This window comes from Myotis yumanensis, unplaced genomic scaffold (assembly GCF_028538775.1).
Source record: "Myotis yumanensis isolate MYYU_CA2020_CCGP unplaced genomic scaffold, mMyoYum1.0.hap1 SCAF_10, whole genome shotgun sequence".
Taxonomy (NCBI): Eukaryota; Metazoa; Chordata; class Mammalia; order Chiroptera; family Vespertilionidae; genus Myotis; species Myotis yumanensis.
The window spans coordinates 34,125,254-34,144,377 of NW_027223761.1; the positions used below are offsets into that span (position 1 = coordinate 34,125,254).

The window sequence follows — 19,124 nt, forward strand, 5'->3', positions numbered from 1 at the left end:
ATACTGTGAATATAATTTCAATTCCTGCTTTTGCCCAGTGAAGTCCATTTAAAAATGCTCCAATGAGTTCTGAGAAAGAAGTTCACCCATAGTGAATAAATAAATTAAGTAACAAAATGAATAAAAGAAACCCTTCATGAAGTTTAAAAAATCCTGATTATTCCACTGAACCCCCATTTTCCCAGCAAAAGACAAAAATCCTATTGCTAGAACAGAAATAGCCCATAAACCAGAAACATTCAGCTCATCTTTGTATCCTCTTACCTCTACCATTAGTTTCAACAAATACTTGTTTTGAATAAGCCACACATTTCCCCAAACCAACAGAATTTTATAACTGCACCTGATTATTTTGAAGCAAGAAATAAAGTTTTGGTGGCCTTGGGTAGATTTCATCTTCCAGTCTTCAGGTGGAGCAAACCATTTAAAAACTATCAGTTCACATTCATGGACCATCACATCCAAATGAAAGTCCTACTGCCAGTTTTGTTGTACTCTGTCACCTAAACTGTAGTGTCAGCAAATGGTCTTTCCAAGGACAAATTATATGTCATATGCCACCCAGTCAGGAGTTGTCCCGGTGTGCGCCCACGTCCTGGTGGGGTTTTACGTGTGGGCCCAAGGCCTTGGCCAGTGGAGAGCAGAAAAACCTTTCTGCCTAGCAGAGATGACTGGGATCAAGATCTCCTCACCATAATGCACTTTCCTCACCTCTCACAATATTTCACACTTCATTCAATAACGATGTCCATGCCAGGCATTGGGCTGTGGGCTGGTGACACAAAGTTGAGTAACACAGATGCTATGCCCATTTCCATGGGGCTGCAGTTTGCACAACACTTTCCCATCCATTACCCTCACATTAAGCCTGGGAGACAGGAAAGGCGATTGCCCTTATTCCCATATCCTACATGAGAAAGCAACTGGTCATTGGAGTTTCGCCCCAGGCTATTCAGTGGAAGGGCTGGACTCAAACCTTAGGTCTCTGATTGCTAGTCCAAGTGCTCTTTTGACTGTACCACTCACACTGATGAATTTCCTCTTATTAATAACTGAAGTCTTCTGGATTATTCTCATTCCCTCTAGCACCTGGGTTCTACCTGGCTGCCTAGCTTCTGAGCAATGAACTGCCCTGACCTCTAGATGACTGCATATGGCCTGATTTCTGTGTGCCTGCCTAGATTCTGATCCTAGACTCTTATCTTCCCAGCTATCCTGGCAACAATTTCAAACTCGACTTATTCCCTCCCACTGGTACCATGATGTAGAAGACTGCTCATTTCCCACAATGTTCTATCCCCTCTTCATCCTTGAAAACGCAGATTTTGCTGGACCTCATGGCCTCTCAACTACATTTATCTCCTAGCCTCCTTTGCAGGTAAATGTAGCCATATGACTAGGTTCTGGTCACTGGGATAAAGGAGTATGCGATTTCCAGGGCTAGACCTTAAAATGACTGCCTGTGTGCCCCCTGATCTTTCCTCTGGAAAATGATAAAAACCAAAACTTCCACTTTCAACCACCACGTGGAAGCCACATACTGAAGACAGATGGCCTGGACCACTATCTACTCTAGATTGGTACATGAGAGAGAAATGAGCTTCCACCTGGTTTCAGCCACTGTGTCTGTGTGTCTCTATAATACAGGAACTTGCTCTGTGTCCCAAGTAATACAAGAAGCTTGAGTGAGACCAATTTTTCATTCTCCTAGTAAAGCCCTTTGTCACCAATGACATACTTAAATTTTTTTCTAAAATATGTTTTTATTGATATATTTAGAAAGAAAGGAAGGGGGAGAGGGAGGAAGGGAGGGAGAAAGAGAGAGAGAGAGAGATATGAGAAAAAAACATCAACATCAATCGGCTGCCTTCTGCACACCCCTGGCTGGAGATTGAGCCTGTAACCTGGGCATGTGACCTAACCAGGAATCGAACCAGCAACCTTTTGGTGCACACTGGCCAGGCACCAATGACATATTTTAAACGGGATATTCAAAACCATATAAGAAAGGGTTCCATTAAGGTTTATTTCATGGAAAACTTTTTAAAAAATGAAACCAGGACGTCAAAGATGATTTATGTTTGGGTCACAGGAAAAATTGAGAGGGTCCAGAAAAGCAAATCAACCTCCTGTAGTGACAAGAGGGAGAGAGCTCTGAGTAATAAGCATGACCAGTCCTCTCTCCTTCAGCAGTTCTCTCCATTCCTAGAAAAGGCACTGAGAGCTGACACGATGTGAGCCACAGCCAATTTCGCCATGGAAACAATGTGATAATAGGAGCTTGTGTTCCTAACCAAGACCTCCATGGTCAACTTTTAAAATAAACCATGTAAACTTGTGTTTTACTATCTATTAAAGCCTTGGGACTTTTAAAACCAGAAGGGCTGTTGACCCAATAATATACCACAAAGGATCTATGTATAGTCTGAACCATAGAAAGCAGGTGAAAAGCAATTAAACCCAACACAACAACCAATCACATGACCTTTTTATTTATTCTGAATCAGTAATTCTGATTTGGTAATAGTGTGCAGCACAAAATACTTCACTTTAATGATGACTTCTAAATACAGTAAATCATAACATTGGAGAACATATTTAATAAAAAAAAGCAGAGAGGAACTTGGGAAGAAAGAAGTTAAAGTCAGATAAACAGGGTTAAGTCCTGGCTCTGCCACTGACTGGCTTTGGGTCCCTGAGAAATAGCTTAAACTCTTATCTTTATTTCACCTCTTGTCATAGGGTTGTGGTGAAGATTAAACAAGACAGTGCAGTAAAAGTGCTCTGTAAATCACACAGAGGTAAATGGTGTCACCGGGATTGTGACATTTGGAAAGACTTTTGTAGGGAGATTGAGACAAGCATTAACATGAAAACTGAGTAGACTACAAGCTACCCAGCTACTTTTTGCAAAACTGACCCGGAGCAATTTCTTTTGCTGTCCTCTTTTTCTCTCTTACAATCTCCCATGTGTATCAGTTGACAAGAGTATTCAATCTGCTGCATTAATTGTTGGCATCCATTGCTCGTGAGCCACAGAGTAGCCAGCAAGAGCTGCTAGATGTCAGCCATGGCTGCGAAGAAGGGAGAGCTGCAGTGAGCAGAGACCACCGTGTGGTGACATGTCTATCAACCAAAATGCCTCCCAAAGACCCACTGCCCTGTCAGAAACCCCCAAATCAGTGACAGGAAGCATTTTAAAGCCAGGAAAAGGAAGAAGAAGATTGATGCTGTTAAAGGAGTGCAGGCTCAGGAGACTGTCCTGGGTTTGCATCACAGCTTCTCCACTTGTCATCTGAGGCACCTCTAGAAAGTGGGACTCACGGTGCCTACCCCATAGGACTATGGTGAAGATTAAATGGGAAAGGGCCTGTAAGCACTTAGCACAGTACTTGGCAGATGGTCAATACTTGAAGGTCAGGTGCTGTTATTAATAATCTATACTAATAAAAGGGTAATATGCTGATTAGACTGGACGTCTTCTGGATGTCTTCTAGACGTCCTTCCGGACAAAGCCATGGTGGTGGGCGATGAGGCAGAGGGGTTAGGGGCAATCAGGCAGGCAGGCAGAGAGGTTAGGGGCAATCAGGCAGGCAGGCAGAGGTGGTTAGGGGTGATCAGGGAGGCAGGCAGAGGGGTTAGGGGCAATGAGGCAGGCAGGCAAAGTGGTTAGGGGTGATCAGGCAGGCAGGCAGGTGAGCGGTTAGGAGCCAGGGGTCCTGGATTGTGAGAGGGATGTCCAACTGCTGGTTTAGGCCCAATCCCGTAGGAACCAGCAGTCGGACATCCCCTGAGGGGTCCCAGATTGGAGAGGGTGCAAGACGGGCTGAGGGACCTCACCCCATGCACAAATTTTATGCACCAGGCCTCTAGTATTAATAATAATAATAATAATAATAATAATAGATACATCATGCAATACTAACAAAAATTAGGATTTGGCAAATCTTCCATCCTTCATGTCAAGATTTTGGTACAGGCTTTGCAGTCAGATATTACCTGGACAGCCTACTGGCTCACCCTTTAATCCATCAAGCTAATCAAGGTTTTTCTGGACCTCTGTCTTATGCCCCAGGATAGGTAAAACATCCAAGAATGCCCCACTGGCTAGCTGGCTAGATCTTAACAATAATTTTTCTGATTCACAGCAGAGCATCACTATCCTAAGAGGTGTGTGCAGAGAACAGATCACCTTGGATGTCTGCATCTAACTTTTCCATCCATGCTCAGGCTGTGGCTCCTTATATCTAAAGATGAAATGTATTATCACCCTTAAAATATGGCCCTACTCAGCAAAATTAGGTCTGTCAGCACCCACCTGGTGGACAGCGCCGCATCCCTAACAGTGCCCTGGAGGTAGACAACTTCCTTCTGCACCCTCCAAGCTATCCTTGTAAGGCCAGTATGCCTTGTTAAATCCAGAAAGCTGCTCCCTACAACCATGGAAAAACTTTCCAGCTTTCAAAACCTTTCCTTATCTCACTCCAGCATCAGAACCACATTGTAGGGGGCTGTACAAGAATTGTTATACCTGTTTCACAGATAAGGAATCAACCAGTCTGAGGTATTAAGCGATTTGGCTCTGTTGCTTAAGTAGCAGAAGCAACCTAGAATGCAAGTTATCTGGTTCTCAATTCAATGCTCATTCCAGAAAGTGTGGATATTTGTTTTTAAACATTCAACTTTCATAATGGCTGGCGCTTTGCTTCAGGAGAATTCATTAACCAAGGTATCACAGTCACAGTTCAGTGCAGATTCACATACTTAAAAGCCACTTACACAGGCAGATGTTCCCCGCACTCTAAAAATCTAAAGGGTGACTGAAAACAACCATGCCGATTAACATAATAGACAATTAACTCCCAGTTCTGGCTTCCTCTCACCCTCTGTCTGGACTCAGCAGCCTCCTATCAGTGAGTCCCTCTTTGCTCCAATCCAACAGGAATACTCACACTGGACTAATGCTCTAAGGAGAATTATTTCATGCCACTAGCATAACAACCACAATAAAACAAATTCAGTGGTTCTTCACTGCCTATCAGTCTCTACTTCACTAAGTAAACTTTGACCTGCCATTACCTCGCCGAGTTTCTTCATCTGCAATATGAAGGAGTGGGTTCAACAGAGTCTTGTCCACTTCCAGTGCATGACTCTAAAACCACCCCAACCAAGCCCAAATCCTGCATTTGGAGGACATTAGGAGACAGCAGAGTCCACTGAGGCCTGGTTTTTACACCTGAATCTACCGCTTACCAGCGATGTGCCCTTAGGCAGGTTACTGGATCGCTCTGTGCCTCAATTTGCTCATCTCTAAAATGAAGCTAATAATAAGACCTACTTTGTGGGGTTTTGTAGGAATTAGATGAGATAACACATATGAAATGCTAAGAGCATCATAAAAACTCTCTGTTAGCAATTATTATAATCTGAAAGACATGTTTCCTGAATGATCTTCCAAACTTAAGTTTCCACATTATTTGTGAACCCTTCATTCCAAGTAAGTCTATGTCCCTGAACACACACTGGTCATTCCTACTTCTGTGCTTTTATTGCCACCCATCCTTGTGCTATGTTGCCACCCATCCATCCCTGGAAATACCTGTGCTTTCCTTGTGTGTGAATCTAAATCCTACCCATCCTTAAAGGTCAGGATTCAAACTGGTCACCTCCATGAAGCCTCCTCCTCGTCACAAAGCTCTTTCTCGTTTCTAAACCTCTGTAGCACTTGCAGACAGTCTAGACTCTAGACCACTATATTGGCATTATACATGGCCAGGGGTTATCTTCTACCAGTAGGTGAAATTGCAGGCTCTTTGGCCACAACAATCATTTCTGCTCTTCCTCTGGGTCCAGCATGGTGCCTGGTATATAGCCCTTCAGATATTTGTTGACTGAACAAATAAATGTGTAGTACTATGCCCAAACAAATACATGTTTTCTTTGAGTTGATGTGGCTCAGCTATTAATTTGCTGTACTTTGAAGCCAAGTTAAGATAACATAAAGATGAACATCAGTAGGGCAGGGACAACCACTGCCAGTTAATTCCTGATAATCAATAAAAGATACTGATATATGGCCAACCTGAAGAATAAAATGTCAAAAGGAAATGGTGACCTAAACTCCAAGGTCCCTTGTAAGACCAAGCTCACAAGTCTGCACTATCAGAAAGGGAAAGAGTTGAGGTTTTCCCAAATGAATTCACTCATTCAACAACTGTTTATTAAGTGACTATGCTGCACAGCCACTGTCTTAGTTGCTGGGGATACAGCAACTAAATGGACAAAATAACTGCTCATATTCCAGAATCTAAGGAGGAAGACTGGTTATAATGCCACCTTCTAGTTCCAAAGTGAAATCCACAGAGCAACAACTTTTTGTACCAACTCCTTGCTATGCCTTCAAGCAAAGAAAAAAGAAAAAAGTGGAAAGTACCATACTCAACTGACCAAACAGAGGCAGTGTTAAAAGTGCTCTGTCACTACCAATGAGGAGTCCCTCAGTCTAGAATCGAATGGGGAAGTTCACAGCATAGCATTCAGCATCCTAAGTCACTTAAAATCTAAGTTCCTAACACCCTAGCTGAGCTCTGCTTCTATCATTATTTAAATATCAAACCTCCCAAATAGCAAATGTGGCACTTGATGCAAAAAACACATACACAAAAACAAACAAACAAACAAAAAAAAATACCAACAACACAAAACAAAACTCAGAGGTGGGAAAAGAGGCAGGGTTGGTAATAGAGAGGTAGGTAGTTTTTACCACAGCAAAATCTGAGGCTCTTTTCTCCTTTGGAGCAGAAACTTCTTGTATCCTCTGAAGCCTTAAAAAAAAAATTTTTTTTTTCTTCCAGCAGGATACTGAAAATAGCTTTGCATTTAACATTTAAAACTGTTTTGATCCCACACTCTTTCAGCTCTGCTCTCTCCCGCAAACTCATTTCATTTCCTAAGGGCACTTATAAGTATATTTCATAAGCAACAAACCATAGTCACCATTTTTATACTTAAGAGTTAAAAAGAAAATAGATTTACATAATTACATGGAAGATAAGTTGGTCAAGAACACAGGAATCTTATCTGGACCAAAAGTTCTAGGACAAAATTTCTTTCAATTTATCAAGACAGATAGCAGATCAAAATCAAGGTTCATGTTGAATGCGTAACTGTTGAGCACTATGCATGGGAACTTCTTGAGTTCCTCATTTTTCTGTGATCTACTTCGTCAAAAAGAAATTTATGTAGCCATCTGAAGGTAGGCTTAAAATAATAATAATAATGCGCGCGCGCGCACACACACACACACACACACACACACACATATTTTCCTGTAACAGTGAGAAAACAAGATTTCATAGCCAACAAGGACCTGAGAAATCAAAGTTCAATGAAGGCAACTTACTCGAAGTAACTCAGTAAGTCAATGGCTTGGCCAAGACTGGAGCCTGGACCTCTTCCAACTCCCAGATCAGGGCTTTCCCCACTCTCCACACCATTGTCTCATTTGTAACACATGAAACAAAATCTTAAAGGCACAAAGGTAAAAATCTCTTTTATAAAACTTTCTGACAGACTGAAGAAATAGTAAGAGATGTGACAAAGGAAAATGGGTCTCTAATGAGTAATACTAAAAGTAAATGACCTATAATGCCATGTAGATGAGGGGTCTAGCTTCAGAAGGCTTAATTAGTTCTGGTAACGCTTTAGTACTAAACAGTATGGTTTCAGCTACAGGCAGCAGTAAATGGCTTTTGTGGGCTTGCCTGGGAACTAAACCACCATTTAGTTCATTTTTTTTCTATAGAAAAATTTATCCTAAATTTCCATCAACTGCCTTACAAATGAACTGTTGGAACAAAACCTGTTTTTAAGATGGTTGTGCATGTGAAACAATCCTGAAGTCTGAAGCTCTACACTAAAAAGACTTAAAACAGTAATAGTTGGTGATTCATGCTAAGGGTACATTTATGAGAAAGCCGTTCAAACCCTTAATTTGCTTACATGTAATATGTTTTAGTAAAAGTCTTCTGAGCACAGTACAGTAAACTGCTATTTATACAATATCAAAGGCCCGGTGCATGAAAATTCATGCACTGGATGGGGGAGGTCCCTCAGCCCAGCCTGCCCCCTCTCATAGTCCGGGAGCTCTCAGGCGCAGGAGGTGACTCGGAGATCAGGGGAAGGCGACATCTCCATCAAGCCTTGGGAGGCCCTGGGCAGCTGGGCAGCCGCCATCCAAGGCTTGCCTGCGCCTCGGGCCAGCCCTGGGTGGTTGGGGGATAGAGAGGACTGGGGGACTCCAGAGGCAGGCATGCGGCAAGGCTGGGGGCAGGCCTGGCCTTGCCGTGTGCCTGCCACCCTGGCGGGGCTGAGGGGACTGGGTGCCACCATCTTGTGGCTGTGGGCACCGCCATCTTTGAGGGCGGGGCAGTCAATTAGCATGTTCCCTCCTTATTGGTTGTGGGTGCCGCCATCTTTGAGATGGCATAAGGGTCAATTAGCATATTCCCTCTTTATTAGATAGGATATAACCAAGGGCAAATGCTCCAATTCTGTATGCAAGTATTTACAGGGCCTTTCTAGCACTGAGCTAAGGGATACAGGGAGGATAAAACATCTGAACATAAGGAACTCATAACCGTTACCCGGGCCTTTACTTTCCTCAAAAACAATCAAGCTACCTCTAACCTTAGGGCCTTTGCACTGTTGTTCCCTCTTCCTGGGATACTTTCCCCCAGATCTTCCTGCAGCTGAGCTCATATGTTACCTCTTCCCAGCTAAAGCAACCTCCTTCTTACCATTCATCATCGCTATTGTTTTACTCTAGTTGATTGCTTTCCTAGCATCTATCACTGACAGGAGTTAACATGTTTAACTGTTTATTGTCTGTCTCCTCTTACTGGAACTCTGTTTTGTTCAGTGCTGTATATGCATCCAATAAACTTCACAGAATGAGTAAATGAGTAGAGTTGGAGAGTGGGAAATGAGGACAAGATAATTATTCACGAAACAATTTAAAAATGAGAGAACTGGCCATCTTGATTAAATACAATATGATAACTTTCTAAATATGAAGTATGAATGAATGGCTGAATGGCTGGCAATCAAAAGGGGGGAGAGAGGGGGAGAGAGAGAGAGAGAGAGAGAGAGAGAGAGAGAGAGAGGTCAAGGCAGAGAAGAGAACCTCTCAGGTCAACAAAGTGATGTGAATAAAGACATACAGCAACAGAGAGTATATCATGGGGTGGCCCAGCCAGGGCAGGGCAGAAACAAGCAAAATTGAACTTCAGGCACTAGGCTCCTCTGGGAATGGCAGCGGGGGGTGGGGAGGGGGGAGAGAAACGGGATCAGATGGGAGAGCCTTGAGGACTGGACACAGGGGAGTCAACCACATGCCGCTGGCAACAGGGCTGTTCTTGGAAGGCAAAGTTGGCCATATCGTGTGGGAAGAATTGAAGGATGTAGCAGGTAAAGCCAAAAACTGATTAGTACATGTTTAGACCATTACCTGAATGGTCTGAGTACGTGGGACAAAAAGAGCTTCCTTTTGCTTAGACCTGAGAGATGTTAGTGAGCAAGATGTCAAGGCATTTTCCTCCTTAAAAATAGATGATTTCCAGAATATGTCACAATAGATTCCATGGCAGATTCAGGTCAACTTCCCGTACATCCTACACTTGGAGCACTCAAGGAGGATTAACAGAGGTTCAAAACGATAGCTGTGAGGGAAGAGCATGTCTTTCCATGCCATCCAAATCCGAGATTAATTATATCCAGTATAGCTTTTGTTTATCCTTTTTTATTATTTGAAAAAAAAGTAGTATCTAACTTCCCTGTGCAGTATATATTTTAACATTATATAATATATTTTTATATAACAGGTTCTTGACATAAAACAATGTTTCCCTTACTATATAAATGTATTTGGGAAAAACTGGCATTAAAAATACACACACACACACACACACACACACAGCCCAAGGCTGCAAACATCTGTCTTTAGGGTAAGGAGCTGAGGAGAGGAGGAAGAAGCTGAGAGACTTTGAAAAGGTCTTTGCCCCAGTGAGGAGATCTGCAGATGGCTATGATGGGGACCTGGGGGTGGGGGTAATGAGTTCTGTTCAGAGGTTCATCTTACACAAGAAGCTGCCTGCGGAGGGGCTAGCTGAGCCACACAAGGCCTGTGTAAGAGCAACGCTGCAGAAGGGCAGGAATAAGCAAGAGAAACAGAAATGCACAACAGGATATGAGTGAGAATAATGCTCACAAGCCCTTGTAACTGCACTAGGGTAGTAGCCAAACATGTAGTCTTTGCGCCCGCTGCCAAGGACCTCAGTCTTGCTTAAAAGGAGGTGCATACCCCATTTGTCAACAATAAGATTGGTCACCAATTATTGTGGGCCTAGTAGGCTCCTGGCATGGTGCTGGGAGGCTCGAGTACAGGATCTAATCAGTGGTTCCTCCCAGGAGACAACTGCTACAGTGGTTAGAGAGCAGACTCTGGAGTCCCCATGAAAAAATCCTGCCCCACCCCACCCCAGCTGAGTGACCTTGAGCAGTTTACAAAACCACCACACTGTGGATAAGTGAGGATAATCATCGCACCTACCTCATGGGTTGTTATGAGGATTAAGCAAGTTAATAAACGTAAGATGACAAACATAGAGTGTTCAATAAATCTTAACTGCTATTACCATCATTATTATTCCTGTTTTGCAGATGAGGTAAATCAGACTCAAAGACGCTAACTAATTTGCCTAGGTCACACATTTCAAATTAGTGGTTAGCAGCTAGAGGCAGTTAGCTCCATAAGATTTCTTTTGACTTTTGAAAACATGTAAATGTTTTACTCAGCATATGTACAAAATCCAATGGGTAGAGTATTAACCAAAATATTAAATTAGGCAGACCATCCAACCCCTTCTTTAACCATGCTGGATAAACAAGAATTTATACCACTTAAAAGAATAGCATGTACTAACATAAAAATCATTTGCCACCAAATGTCAGCACTCAACATTCCCCCGAAACAAAGATGACTAAAGCTTATCCAATTCCATCTCCCCAGCGGTGAAGTCCCCAACTCAAACTCTCCTTCCATGTAGACTATTTATTTACTCGTGATCATGTCCATTCGTGCCCCTGTTGCATTCCTCATCTCATGCCCCCACCTCTCCACTGGTGTAGCCCCCTTCCCTCCAGCTGCTTCGTCCCTGAGTGCCTAACCCATCCCATCTCCTCCCCCAGACAGTTAATTGGAATAAGCATATCCTGAAGGCTCCCTGTGCCTGTCATTTTGGAAAACCAAGGTGGACTCCCAGCCAAGTGAGATATTCCCAGAGACAGCCCAACACAACATGGAATGCAGCAGTACCTACGAGAATCAGGTAGACCAAGAGCTGGGGCACATGACTGCTAGATATGGGGAGGAAGAAAAACAAAATGAAGAGCTCCTGGGGCACCAAGCATTTGAGCTGGGTCTAAAAGCCAAGTAGGATTTGGACATGAGAAGGTTGGGACATGGGACAGGCCAAGGGCTGGTCCAGGGAATGGAAAGTCCTTCAGTTTGACTGGACAGTCCTGTGCACACAGCAAAGCCTGGTAGACAGGTGGGCTGGCTATGGAGAAGCAAGGAGCAGCAGCAATGCAGACAGCTAACATTCATTGAGTGCTTACTATGTGCCATGAATAGCTTCATGCATTTTTAATGTTTTAACTCATTTAATCCACACTGCAACTCATTGAGATAGGGACTACAAAGACCCCAGTCTTGTAGATGAGGACACCACGACATAGAGAACGAAGCAACTTGACCACAGTCATAAACCTGGTTAAAAAACAGGATATGAAATCTGGCTCCAAAGTCTGTATTGTTAACCACCCAACCAAACTGTGTCTCAGGACAGCTTAGGGGTGAAAAGGTACAGCACCAGGATGCCAGGAGGATGACAGTGCTTACAAGCAGTTTGCAATCTAACTCCAAGGCCACAATGCTGGCTACAGGCTGCTGCAAGTGTGTGCAGTGAACCTGCTGGCAGCTGAAGCAGGAGAGACAGATCAGGACTAAAAATGGGACTCTAGGCAAAGGAGATAATGTGAACAGTGGAGGCCAGGATAGACAGACACCTACCTTGAGGGTATACAGGAAGAGAACAACAACAATAACAAAAAAGCATCATGACCCAAAGATAGAGGAAGGAAGGGATTTCAAGGAGGGAAAGACAGGCAGGGTAAAAGCTGCAAAGGGGCCAAGAACAATTACTTTGAACAAAGAATGGCCCCTGGAATTCAAGATTTAAAGTTTTGAGATCTTTCAGAAGAAATATGGAGAAGGGTGGTAGAGCGAGAAGCCAGAGGGCAGGACCTAAGGATGGACCAGATGACAGAGCAGAGGAGGTGAAAGTTTGCAGCCTTGTGAGAGGTTGCCAGGCAGGGAGGAGGGCGAGGGATGGAGACACAGGGGGACCAAGTATAGACATGTGAAAGCAGGCTTGTAACAGATCTGTTTCTTTGCCTTCCATCCTTCCTCTCCTAAATCAAGACAAAGGTTTTTCTGGGGTTGGTAAGGAGGCTGAAGAAAAACAATACGGAGGATATTCCAGTGAGAGGACTCTGGCAGTGGTGGGAAGGAGTGGCAGCAGGCACTGGGGGAGGGCTTCCTGTGTGCCAGGCATTTTACATGCATCATCTCTCTTGTTCCCTTGATCCTCATACAGATCCACGAGGCAGGCACTGTCATTACACCACAGAAAAGGAGCCTGCCTGCAGTCAGAAGAGTCAAGCACTTGTCCAATGCAACACAGCCTGAACCCGAGTCCTAGTTCCTGCTACCAGACACAGGCTCCCACCCAAAGTGAGGTTCCAAGAAGAGGGAACAGAGGAGAGATCCACTTGCTTTTCCTGAACTAGAAGGAGAGGAGAAGATGGAGGGCGGGGCGGGGGGGGGGGGGGGGAGGGGGAGACAGGACATTATGGGCAGGAAGGAAGAATACCAAGGGAGCTTAAGTCAGAGAGAGAGAGAAAGAAAGAGAAAGAGAGAGAAGAGAGAAGAAAGAAAGAACAGCCAGGGTGGATGGAAGAGAAAGAAAGAAAGAACAGCCAGGGTGGATGGAGTTAGGAGTGTCTGGGTATTATGATAAAGTGGCAATGAGGAGAGAAAGGACTGTGAAAAAGGGCAACATGCCTATTTCTGGGCTCCTAACTGAACCTTATGGTCTACAGGGGATTTTTTTTTTCTTCCCTGCACGTGTTTATCATGACAGTAACTAAAATCACCACCTATAATTATAACATTGTGAGGGGCAATGTTTCTTTAATATTGACTTTCTTCCACTGCAGTGAAAGTTGATGATGGAATCACAAATAAAAGTAAGCTCATAAAAGGAAGGCAACTGTTATGTCAAAGACAAATGAAATATTTAGTTTTTCATATTCTCCCAGAGTCTGTTAACATAGCCAAGTCTTTCTACACTGTTTGTCCATCATTCAGTATATAAACTGGGTAGAGACTGTCGGTGTGGAGGGATAAATCTGAAAGCATGGCCACTTCCTTTTCCTCCCTGTGGTAGGCAAACCTTTTTTGTAAATAGTAGACAAACTCCTAAGAAGTCATTATTTATAAATCATTTGAAATGGATTCTTTAAAACACCATGTGTTTAAGTTTCTATGAAAATAGGACTTCAGCTCAGATATTCTAGGGGTTTCAGCAGGTAAAATACCAACCTGAATTCAAATGTATTAAATATTTAGAGACACATAGAACTTTATAGCAGAAGAAACTTTAGAGATCACCTCATTTAACTGCCTTATTTTTCATCTGAGGCGACCAGAACCCAGAAAAGCTCAGCAACTTGCCCCAGCGGCATAGCCATGAAAGCCCACGTCTGGGCTGGAACCAGGGTATTTTAACTCTCAGGCTAGTGCTCTTCCACCACACCTGTTGCTCTCTCTCTCTTTCTCTTTCTCTCTCGTTTAAAATTTTATGGGTTGGAATAATGTACATATTTAACTATGTTTTTAACCTAATAATATTATCATTATTCACTGGCTACAGTTACAAACAAAACCAAAATGCCTCTACAGATTCAGCTTCAGATCCTACAGATAATTTCAAAATCATTTTAAAGCCTTTTAAATATGTTCAACAAACTGCTTTAAAGACTTATCAATTAAATAACTCAGTAACAGCATGGATTGAAAGATTTAATTTTGTGTTTTAAAAATACTTTTTGGAATTTCATTGATATGAACATCGAATTTAACAGCAGCGATTTCTTGCAAGAACAGAGAGCATGAGATTATTTGAAACTGCTCAGGAGAAGCAATGATTATTTTAAGCTCATGATTCAACCATTACATTAAAAACTCCACCAACCCAAATTGACAGATCCTGATATCAATGGGACCAGAAGAATTAAAATAATAGCTGTCATATAAAAATAGATTAAAGGGGGAACAGCAGCAGATGTCAGAAGGGCAGATGACAAACAAGTGTTGAGGGAAATGAGATGCATCAGCAGTTTTTATGGATTTTTTTTTTAAAGAAGACCCTGGAAATACAGATATAATAGTCAAGAAATGTGTCTTCATCAATATCGAATCTTATTTCTGGGAGCTGGACGATACAACTTGGCTAATAATTCCTGTCGAGCAGTAACTATATAAGCAGAGGGATCACAAGCACCAAAATGCCAAAACAGCGCTGGGTGCCTGAGAAGGACCCTAGCCCTTGAGGGAGGGAAAAGGGAGCAGGGACTGTGGTTTGAGGGACGTCAGCCCGGTGCCCCCACCGGCCAAGACAAACTTGACAACAGACGCCAAAGGCGGGTGTCGCCCTTCCCAGAGCTGAGCGCCTAGCGCCGCCGGCACCTGCGCGTGTCCCGCAGCCAGCTCTCCCGACCCCTGGGGTGGTTGACTCGTGCCCCATAAGGTCGGCATTAATTTCTATTCTACTTTTCCTCTAAGCAAACGAAAGCTCTTTTGACTGTCAACGCCCCGGCAATCAAGAGCGGGAACCTTTTTCTCCTCTGACATCTGTCAAACCTGGCGCTAAAGCCTGCCTCGCTGCGCCCTCCGCGGCGCTCCAGGGCTCCAGGACCGGCGGCGGGCCCACACCTGGACGCCGGGAGACATCCCCGCGCCGTGGGGCACCTGCTCCCATACCCACAAGGGTTCCTCCTGGGGCTGCCCAGAACCCAGACGACTCAGACTGGACTAAAGTTCGAACGCTGGGGTCGGCCCCAGCTCGGACCGGGAATTCCCGGGTGCAGCACTAGCCCCGGCGATTAGGGCCAAAGGGGCGGGCAGGCTCGGACTCCCTAAGCCCGAAGGAGACGCCCTCCCCGCCCCCACCCAGCCCTGCAGGCTCCCAAAAGGGAAGTGAAGGAGAGGAGGAGGAAGGGCAGAAGCGGCATCGCTCGCCCAACGCCCTTGGGGATGCAGCCGTCAAGGATAGACCCCTTCGGGGTCCACGCAGCTTCCCGGGGATACATTCTAGGACTCGCCCTCAGTCGGTCATTGCTCCCAAAAGGCGGAGCTGTCCCTTTAAGGGGCAGCTGGCTGCTCCCTCCCTGCGTCAGGTAGCGATGCCCGCGGAGGGGACGTAGGTACTTTCCCGGTCCCTTCAGGGACGCCTGCGGCACCTCTGCCCTTCCTACCCAGCAGCGCCAGCCCCCGTGAGGGATGATGAGGGCGGACGGGCGCGGCGCCTTTAAGGGGCGCAGCCTCTTCACGGCCCCGGTGGGGGCAGGGAGCGAGCACGGGCCCTTTAAGGCCGGCAGCGGGCACGTCGGGCAAGGTTCCCGGGCGGCCGGGCAGCGACCCGGGCGGCGGCGGGGTCGCTGCGCCTGCCAAGGTGCTAACGGCCCCCGGCGGGGTGCTCGGGGCCATGCCGCTGCCAGCAGCCAGCCCGACACTCACCGTGGCTCGCCGGGAGCGCCCGCGCCCGCGCCCCCACTTGGATCCCGCGGCGGCGGCGGCGGTGAGTCCGGCGCGGGTAAACAGGCACCTCCGTCCCTGACCTACTTTCTGCCTTCCCTAAATGTCGCACCACTAACCTACTTTCCGACCAATCCGCTCCCCGCCGGCCCAGGCCCGGCCCCCCGCCCACCAATCACTGTGCCCAACCCCCTTTCCCCGCCCACCAATGGAGGAGACGCGGAGGCCGGATACCTGCCTCTTCCTGCCAGCCAATCCGAGCGTCCGAAGCAAGCCGGCCTCGGCCCTTACCCTCGGCCAATCCGCGCACGGCTCGGCGCTCCGCTGGCCAGTTGTGTGGCTGCTGGAGAGGCCTCTGGCCAATGGCGAGGCGGCAGGGGCTGGTTTACCTGCCACTTTCCCGCCACCAATCGCTTGGCACACTAAGAGCACGCCCCGAGCAGAGGGCCAATCGGCGCGCTTTCCCTGGATTTCCTCGCCCCTGCCCTCTCCCTTTCCCCTCAGGTCTGTCACTCGCGTTGCCTCTGCGGGTGCAGACTCCGCATCCTTGCTGGTGCCCGGGATGTCCCTCTCCCCTGGGTCCGTGGCTGGCGTCTGGCACACCTCTATCACCTCTCCTCCTTCCCCGTCTTCATTTGGGGCACCCTGACTAAAAGCATTGCCTCACTTCCCTGCCTCCAACTCTATCGAGGAAATCAATTTTAGGAACTCGAGTGCCTAAAACACACTGGTTTGCCAAAGTCCAAATGTGAGAACGAATACTTAGTATTTCTAGAAGGCTTTTCCATCCAAGTGTTCTTACCTTCTCATCGTTACTCTGACCTCCAAGCGTCCCGTTGGAGCTGTCATTCTCGTTCAAAAATGAAAACAAACCTGGAGCGATTCCACTGCATTTTCTTCCAGTAGCTGTGTTTTGACCACCTACTGTGTGGCAGACACCATCCCAGCAGCCGCTGTCTCTACCGCAAATATCTGCCCCCTGAGTGAGACAGACAGAAACAAATAGTTACAGAAAATAAACATTTCATAATAAGATACAACTTGGGTTCTGAGAGGACAGAATCTGTCTTCTGCATTTCAAGCACTCAGCAGAGGGCTTTTGGCACAAAGAACTCCCACCCCTTCCAGATGTTAAGCTCCCTGAATACAAGGACGGTGGTGTCTTCTTTTTTGTTATACTCGCCCACACCCCTTTTAGCACCTAACAGGGGTGAGATGGCACTGAGTAAGAGCCCCCTCCATAAATGTTTGCTGACTAGATAGTGATCGAATAGAACTAAATCATTGCACTCAATTCTGTGACCCAGATTAGCCCCTAAGACTCTAGAATACTAGCCTTATTCCTTGAACACAGATACTGCATTTAATCATTGTACAACTTTTGCATATCCCCAGCTCATTGCCGGGCACAGAGAGGTTGCCCAATAGTGCCTGTGGCCCAAATGTGGACTGCTTTCAAGGTCAACCAGCTTCATTGGTAGCTTATTTTCCTAAGTTTACATGCAAGTGGAATCATACTGCTGTTTATTTTGTCTCTGCCTGGATTTCAAGTGGAAACTATTGTATGTAAGTGGGATTTTAGCAATGCACTTTTCAAGATATTGTAGACAAGATGAAGAAATATGGACCTGGATTCTAGTATATAATTAATTGGACGAATAACTGTGGTTAAGTAACCACAACCAAAAGATGCTGATTAATGAATCCATGTTGACCAGAACAAAGGGTGAAGAGAATCAATATTTGTGCAGCATCTACTCTGTGCTAAATACTTTCCCTGCATCTTTTCCCTTGATCCTCACAGCCCCATTTTACAGACGAGGAAACTGAAACTCAGAGTTTAGCTAGCTAGTCCAACGTCACACAGTAGGTAGCAGAGCCATAATTCAAACCAGGTTTATTTGACTCTAGAACCTTTGTACCACACCAGTTACCATCTGGATGACATAAAGCTCTCTCCAGGGCCCAAATGTCAGAACTTTTATCAGTGTTCTGAATGAAACCCCAGAGGGTCTGCATCACATTTCCAGATGACACAAAGCCAGGAGGGGAAGCAACACCATTACACAGCACAAGTCAAATGCAGTATTGTAGCAATGGACTGACTCTAGCAGGGATAAATGTGGGGGGTCCTGCCCTGGGAAACCAACTGCTGAAAGCGAGGACAGCAGCAGAGGTATCTTAATAGCTGTATGTAAGACCAAGACTAAAAGGATCTTGGGTGACAAACAATTCAATCTGAGTCCTCAGTGAAGTGTGGCTGCCAAAATAAATGAATGCTGTCTTAGGCTGCACTGATAGAAGTGTGATATGTAAAGCAAGATGGGTGTTACAGTCTGCCAGTGCTGGTCAGTATGCACATTGAATATTGTCTCCAAGTAGGGCTTGGCAAAAAAAAATTTTCTACATGCACAGACAGAGGGATGTAAACAGGCTGGGATGTAAAGAGAGGAATGTAAAGATGTCATATGAGGAAAGATGAAAGGAAGCAGAAGGTTTTGCCCCAGGTGGTACAAGGTAACTGTCTTCATATATTTGAGGGACTGTCAAATAGAAATTAGGCTTATTCTTCACAGCCCTATGAGTATAAAGGGGACCTATTTGTAGAAACCTTACATGAATAAATATGAAGAAAATTTTCTAACAATTAGAGCCGCCCCTGCCTTGATAAGTTTATTGTCACAGAAAGTATCCAGGTAAGAACTGGATGAGGATGTGGCAGAAGTGGGGCTGGAATAGGTATCTGTTTAGGACTCTGCCCCTGAGATGATGTGGTTCTGTCCTCATGCCTTGGTTTTCCTCTTTTCTTATCCTCACAATAACTCTGTGGCCTCAGTGGTCACGCTGCTGTTTCTGCTCACGTGCACCTGTTCTTCCATATATAATTATGCTTTCTCTTGTTTTTCTCTCTGTTAGAGATCCCAAACACCACCATCTCCACTGGTGCCTAATTCCCCTTTATTGTCTGACTTTCAGAATACTGAAGTTTCAGTTCTCTGGGCACTGTTAAAGATCATATATTTGTCCTCAATCTAAAATTCACTGGGCATGAACAGAATCACATGGATAAAATGAAGATAAGATAAAACACTTATTGAGTACCCACTGTGTGTCAGTGCTTTAAATACATTATCTAATGTAATCTTCACATTAACCCCAGTAGTTGACATGCTCACTCTCCACACTT

At 45.3% G+C, this 19,124-nt stretch overlaps 1 protein-coding gene across 8 annotated transcripts in view; it reads right to left on the minus strand.

Moving 5' to 3' along the window:
- BMAL1 (basic helix-loop-helix ARNT like 1) overlaps window positions 1-16,037 on the minus strand; it is a 105,118-nt gene extending 89,081 nt beyond the window's left edge. For all 8 annotated transcript variants that reach the window (XM_070428279.1, XM_070428282.1, XM_070428281.1 and 5 more), the window contains exon 1: window positions 15,920-16,037. The gene's annotated coding sequence lies outside the window, so the exon portion shown is untranslated. The remainder of the gene's footprint in view (window positions 1-15,919) is intronic.
- Between the last annotated feature and the right edge of the window lie 3,087 nt (window positions 16,038-19,124).